Below are 8229 nucleotides of genomic sequence, written 5' to 3'. Positions count from 1 at the left end.
TTATCTGCCAGTGGTAATTACCACTTGCTGTAGTTGGCCATATCGGCCAGTGATGATCAACCCAGACTACAGGTTGCCATAAAGGTCAGTGATGATCACCGTAAACTGTACATGTAGGTGGGGGGGGGGGGTGGGTGGGGTGGGGTGGCAATATTAGTCAGTGATGATCACCTCTTAATGTATGTGCCTCTATTACTCAGTGATGATCAACCCTTACCGAAGATGGCCATATTGGTCAGTGATGTTCAACTCGTACCCAAGGTGGCTATATTGGTCAATGATGATCACCCCATTCTGTAGGTAACCATATCGGTCGGTTATGAAAATCCTTTACTGTGGGTGGCCATATCAGTTTCGAAAGTCGCATCTTATCATAGGCGACTATATCACGCCTATCTGTAGTTGACAAAGCAATATCAATATCGGTTAGTGATGATCACTCCATACTATAGGTGGCCGTATCAGTCAGTGATGATCTACCCTTACTGTAGGTGGCTCCTGACTGTATGCGGGAAAATCATTTAGTGATGATCACACATTACTGTTGAGGGCCATATCAGTCAGGGATAAATCTTTGCCGTCGTTTGCTTTATCAAACAGTGATGATCTACCCTTACTGTAAGCGGTCATATCAGCTAGTGATGATCACCCTTAATGTAGGTGGCTCCTGATTGTAGGTAGCAATATTGCAATATGGGTCGTTGATGATCACCCCTTACTGTATCTGCCATATCGGTTAATGTTGTGTTTACTGTTTCGTGGAATAATAAAAATACGTGTTATGTTTTGATCAAAGTGTATAAACTACAATGAATTTTAAAAGCAGTTCTTAAAGTTGATATTTTCACACCTTATTTTGCAGTGAAAATCTGAAATTGATACTTCCGCTATTTATATTTCACTTATCAAACTTCATATTTCATCGAAAAGCATAAAGAAATACGTTCTACTTCTAAGGATTTCGTAAAGCCAAATATTTCACTGGTTTTCAAGATGCTTTTTGTTACTCGTCCATGTTATAATAATTACATTTTATATGCAAACACATTTTTTAGCCGCACAAAACATTATTATCTATTCAATACAGCGCTACTTCAGGAGATTCTCGTGCATAACACAGGACCGTTGCTATAAGAGCAGATAAATAATGAAGATTAGGTTTTAATAGCGCTGGTGTCGATACGCCCGTTGGCGTATTAATATTGAAATGTTAAAAATGTGATGTCGATCTTCCGATGGTAGATTTTGATTTACGGTTATAAAAGTATTTCATGTATTCACTTATATACCACATGCATTGCAATATAAATATGAGTTGTGAAATGGATTTTGAACTCCTTGATTTGATTTTCCTAAAATGGCCATATCATCTGCAAATAACATCATAGTTAATATAAGATTATCACTATATAGTAGCGTTATCTTGATATATTTACATCCGTACTTGATTTTCTGAACGATAAAAATTGAGTTCATTTTGCATGAACCGGTCGACCTTTCGTGACCTTTGTAGGCGGAGTTTGGCATGAAAGCAACGCTCTAATTGGGCGCTGGTGATCTTCACTACGATCTAATTTATTGCTAAATATAGCAGTGCACATGATCTGTTGAATGCCGGCTTGTTTACATGTTTCTTTTGATGTTTTACGAAGAATTTAAATAAAAGACATTATTTTCTAGAAATATCATTTGAAAAATGCTTGATTTTGCATTTGATAACAAAAAAACACGCATTGAACAAATAATAAAAACAAATTAAAATTGACGCGGTTTTTACTACGATTCGTCTGCAACAACTGTCAAAACAAACATGGCTGATGCTTCTGAGGTCTGCGATTTCTTTCTAGGAAAAATGTATGATCCATTATCGGATTCAGACAATGAATATCTTTCTACGATAGAATTAGGCGACATCTTCGTCTACATTTGAATACATAAAATGATTGGAGACTGTCAATGCGTCATGTATTTTCACGAGTCCGAACAAACGTCTTAATATGGACAATTCGAGAAGACTAGCACATCATCATAATTCAATATCTTCGCAAAAGTTAAAAGACAACAACAAAATGAAATGATGTCGTTATAATTACCTTGAACTGAAGTTATATATTAAATCACCATGACCACACTTTTTATGCCCACTCCAAGGGTCATGCATATGTAAAACAGGAGTTAAAATGTATCGAAATTTCTTAATTAAAATAAACATATTACAACACAATTCATTATTATCTCCACATATTTTACAGAAACTACCAAATGATTAAAAAAATCTTTGACTATTTTTGTTTTCTGCAAATTACTTATGGACTATTTATTATGCGGAGGATAAAAAACACCAAGGGCGACAAGTGCTCTTACCATTTACATTCGCTCTACACGTTTTGTTCCCCTTTGTTGTAATTAAAGACTACTCAAACACTATTAGAGCAAAAAAAAAACAAATGAAAAGGAAAAATGTAAATATAAGTATTGATTCTTATTTTTGTGCGTTTATGCAGTATGAACGCTCGGCCGCGATTTTGCATATTTTCCAAGAATCGCTAGCGCGATTCATGAATATGCAAAATTGCGGCCGAGCGTTCATACTGCATAAACGCACAAAAATAAAAATCAATCCTTAATTGTTTTTCTTCTTATCAATTTCTGTCATTTTCAGCTGATTTGCGAAGTTTTTTCTCTCTTTACGAATTAAGTATTTCTTTCGCAATAACAGTCCTATTAATATGAGTTATATTGTTATTAAAACTACAGAAAACAACGGACCCGCGACTATGCGGATGATAGTTGTAAATTTATAACGTCATTGAAGACAGGTAATTTTGTATTCATCCCTAAACGAAATTGATCAAGTAATTCCATTGATGTTTAACATCGGCGTATGTCTCATTACTGGGTGAAACATTATTACAATACAATGACAAATGTATAAGAGAGTGATCACTCCATTCATAAAAACCGCCAAAACTAAACTCAGATATCAATGAACATTTACATTCATGCCTCCATACGTACACAATGACGGAAGATCTGTTATAAGAATAAAACGTTGTTTAACAGCCATCACCAATTCTACCATAATCATTTATATTACGCATGCATGAAAATTTACAAAGATCAAGCAATTTTACCCTATGGCTATTATATACCCTATCTAAAAAGGCCCTGACAGATGGATAGTCAGGAGCAAAATACATTGTTAATATTATAATGTACAATACAATCACATTCCGATTCTTCTATTTAAAAAGTCACTAGAAATGGACAGCCATATTCTGAATAATAAGTTATATTTTCTTAAATTTCAAAAGGGTATTATATACAGGTGAAGCATTGCCCCATAAATAAGCGGCATATATATAGATAATAATATCGCAATGGTTTTAACAATTTGAATACCGTTTTAAATAAATAGAGATACCAACCCAGCTTCTACAAACGTTCCTATGCTGAAAATTCCTGTAAACTGATAATAAATAGATCCATTTAAATTGAGATTACTTGATAAATTTGTCCATGTTTTGTATAAGACAGATTAAAAGAAATGTCATACAAAATTGTAACCTTAGCATGCGGCGATCATCCATATCGAATCCGTACGGTAACTACTAATTCCGTTTTCTGTCTAAAGGTTTATACGGGTAGAGACTTTGAGCAGAACAATTTATGTAAACGGTTTACCACTTTAAGTTCAACATTTAGCGCAAAAATGTTCCATCCATAAACGGATGAATATGGTGTTCGCCTTTAAGGCCATATAATTTAATTGCTAGATTTTCATCCATTTTTTTAAAGGGAGCCGGAGTAAATTTTCAATTATATTTATTAGATGACTGTTTCACCGTTGATATGTGTTTATGCTCTTCTTGTTGCATAAGAGGGAACACGCACATTATCGTAACAGTTAACATTTTTGTTTGAGTCAATAAAATATAAAAAAAATTAATGCAAAATCAACAAGTCCTAGAACTGACCAGTTCGTGATTGGTTTAAATAATATTTATTTTGTAACACATAATATATATATATATATATATATATATATATATATATATACAACAATAATATACAAGTCAAGTAAAGGATTGAGGGGAAAGCCAATGTTATTTCTTAGTAGTCAACTCCAACATTTTAGGAAAAATATGCCCAAAAGATGTCAATGATTTATCGTCTCTGTTAAAAAAATACTTAAATTTTAAATCCCAAACCAGCCAGTCTTGCAAGTTATGAAATCTTCAGAGAAGTTAATGTATGTGAAGAAATGTATTTTATTACTTTTGAATGAATATACAGTGTAAACTTATGCAAAAAAGTAAGTTAATAAGAATAAAGAAGGACACAATTTTCTTTTGAGGTGTGCTACCTCAAATGTTAAAATTGAAACCGGCGCAATCGAAACGTAACTTTCAAGGGTGGCATTTTTTTAACTATCGTTCTACCATATCCTATTTATAGAGAATAAAAACAAATAATAATATTATTATGCAATCGATTATGGACGATCTTAATCATAGAAGATTGATTTATGACACCATTTGATCATTGTTTTATCCTTATTTATGAGATTTGAAGTTCAGGAAAAAACATTCCACATTCGACACTGAATGCCTTGACGAGGAGCTGGCTTGACAAAAGAAATTCCGCATTCGACACTGAACGCGTATCGAGGAGCTGGCTTGACAAAAGACATTCAACATTCGACACTGATCGCGTATCGAGGAGCTGGCTTGACAAAATACATTCAACGTACAAAACTGATCGCGTATCGAGGAGCTGGCTTGACAAAAGACATTCAACATTCGACACTGATCGCGTATCGAGGAGCTGGCTTGACAAAATACATTCAACTTACGACACTGAACGCGTATCTTGGAGCTGGCTTGACAAAGGACATTCAACGTTCGACACTGAACGCGTATCGAGAAGCTGGCTTGACAAAATACATTCAACGTTCGACACAATCAATTTTGAAAAGGTTTGAACTTTTTCCAGCAAATTACATTTGAATCATGCTTGCTCTACATTTAATATTCTTTGGCGAGCCTGTTTGACATCGTATTGATGCTAAATGACATTTGTCGAGTCAGCACGAATTCATTATCTGAAACAAGCCAAACTTCTTTGTTTAGATGTATTCATTAAATTTTGTATACATATCTATTTCACTTTTTTATATAGATGTTTCTGACCTTTAATTTATCTCTCTTGTTCAGTTGATCAAAACGTGTCGTTTGACAACTTTCGCCATCTTTTGTTTTACAAACATTGAGTCGTCTGCGCTTCGACGAGAGCGCAATATGCCAAAATTTGACTAATCCTTTTTTAAAATAATTTTTGTTTCTATTTTTATCTTCTAATGTATTTATTTATATGGTGTATAACTCAGTCCCTCTGTTTTAACGTCATATTCTTCTTAAATGTGACTTCGGTAGCCAGATGTTTTCTAAAAGGCCTGGCTTTTAGTATTTAAAGCAATTTTTTTTTTTTAAACTGATACACCTATATGTACTAGGATATATGAGAAATGCTTTCTTCCCGCAAAATTATTGCTATTGTAAATTAATAATTCAGAAAAATCTGATACTGGCTAAAGACGTTTTGAATATTTGTATTAGGAAAATTAAGGCAGGGCCTTTTAGGAAATACTGTATATATCGTTTTTTTGACAACCTGGTGTCCAGTTCCTTTAACGCGTGATAATAATAATGCACATAATTGTGAGCCTTTCGGGTTAAAATCTGATACAGAGCAGAATTAAATTCTTCCACAATGAATTGAGATGAGTCATTTATACCATTGAGAAAATCTGCCGATATTATAGTAATCTTAAAAGCTGATCATAGGCCAAAGGAACACACATCATAATATCTGTTTTGACAAAGATTTGTCATTTGAATAAGAACAAAATTAGACGCTTATTGTTAAGAAAGATTGCAAATGTGTTAAATGCTTTTATTGTAAGGTCACGAAACTGATACTGATACGAGAAAAAACTTGTGAAGTTGTAAAACTGTTTAAGTAATAGTTAGATGACATTTAAATGATTAATGGGCGGAGTGAGCTAAGCGAACGAACCCTTTACAATCATTAAAATAATGACTTAGAATACAACCTCATTTGCTGACACATTGTAAACGCAAACTAAACTCTGACGCAGGGAGTGTGTATCGGATGATTTGAAGTGGGCGGAACTTTCAACACCCGCGAAAGTTGAAATTCTTAATGATTAAGCGTAGTACTTAATAAATGCCTCTCTGTCAATTCATTGGCTGAGAATGTAGGTTGTATTTTTAATAAAAGTTATGCATTTCCAAGTTTGTTTAATCTCAATTTTTGTTGTAAACGTGTTTTTAATTCCACGTCACGCAGTTGCATATGCTTCATATCTCTGTCTGATATGTTGTCTTGTGGCTTTGTGTATCTCGAATAGTTTCTGCACGGTTTTGAAATGTGTGAAAAGGTAATAGTTAAGCGATTAAATTCTGAGATCGTTCCTTCAGTTTAAGTTGTTTTTATGATAAAAACATGTTTACAATATTTCAAGACATTGAATAAAAAATGATATGAACTAGTATTATAAGAATGCCTCACCCACCAAAACGCACAGTTTAATATTACGGAAAAGAAATATAATTAACGTAGCTTACCATTACCAAATCATTAGTCTTAAATGTAAACACTCTAGGGTTGACTGCACGTGAAAAAATGAAGAGGGGGGGGGGGGGTTACGCAGCCCACTTAAATCGTCCAAGTTTACTTTTTAGTTCGATATATTGGGGAAAGTAATAACATACGCCCAAAATGAACCACTTTGGACTAGTAATGTTAAGGTTTCTTGATTACATATGATCATGTTTTACGGCTCATTCATGTGTACCAATTTCTCTTTCTTTTTAAATCATATATAAGTATATAGCGTAAGCCCTGTAACCAAATATTAACTTGCACATGTATGTATGAAAAGTTCTTGTTCTTGTCTTGTTAGTGCTTAGACATTCAACCACATATAGAATGGAAAGAAATGCAGAAAAAATAAGGTACAGATGAAATATGATTACTGCAGTTGGTCATCTGATTCAGAACCCCGAGTTTATTTAACATATTCATTGAAATGGTATGGGCCCTGTCATCTATGCACCTAAATATGTTCGCAGTGCTCTTGTAAAAAATGCCACACACAAAAAAGGATGTTATATCTATTATAAATTTTAGAATTAGATTTTCTACTGAAAATTCATCGGGTTAAAATCTAGTGCAAACACATCTAAGGTAATTGCGGTTGACTTGTACTGAAACAAGGCAGAGACGTACATGCACGACTGGTAAATACAAATTATGTGAATTGTGTCCTGATATACAAACCAACCTAACGTTTATCACGGACGAACAAATAGTATTCCCTTCGTCTTAAGCTTTTTAAATGAAAATATTTACCGTATTACCTTTCACGCGATTTGTATTGAACACATAGAAGCACAACTAACTTTTGTGAATATTCAAAATGTCGCTTAAAAGGAAATTAAACATCACACATACGTATAAGTTTGATAACGTTTTATTATAAATTGAAAATAGCAATCTGAAAAAACAACAACAATCATTAATGAAGGACCAGATGATCCATCAACATATTGCCATTAGTACCGTAACTTTCGTTCTGTAACTCTCCAACGTATGCCCCTATCACAAGATTCTAACGAAGTTGATGATTTCTTCCCGATCAGGTGGATCATCATCATCTTGCCACCACTACCTTAACTTTCTTTTTATCGCTCTATAACGCATATCCCTATCTGAGGTTTCAAATGTAATCGAGGGATTCTACTCGACCAGGTGATCCAACAGCATGTTGCCACGAGTACTGTTACATTCTTTCTTTCTCTCTTTGACGCACATTCCTATCACAGAATTCTAACGTAATTGAGGCATTCTTCTCGACCAGGTGATCCAACAGCATGATGCCACCAACACTGTTACATATTCTCCATCGCGTTCTTACGCATATCGCTATAATAGGATTCTAACGTTATTGAGACATTCTTCCCGACCAGGAAAAGGTGATCCATCAGCATGTTGTCACCAGTCCATATCTCCCTTTCACATAAATCTAACACATCATTCTAACGTAACTGAGGCATTGTTATCGCCAAAAAATTGTATTTAAGTATTCAATTCGCGTTTCAAGTAGAACATCCAACACAAATCCTTAATGGAAATGAAACAGGG

This window comes from Mya arenaria, chromosome 17 (genome assembly GCF_026914265.1).
Source record: "Mya arenaria isolate MELC-2E11 chromosome 17, ASM2691426v1".
Classification (NCBI taxonomy): Eukaryota; Metazoa; Mollusca; class Bivalvia; order Myida; family Myidae; genus Mya; species Mya arenaria.
The sequence above is the reverse complement of the archived record's forward strand: the minus strand, read 5'-3'. Positions refer to the sequence as shown.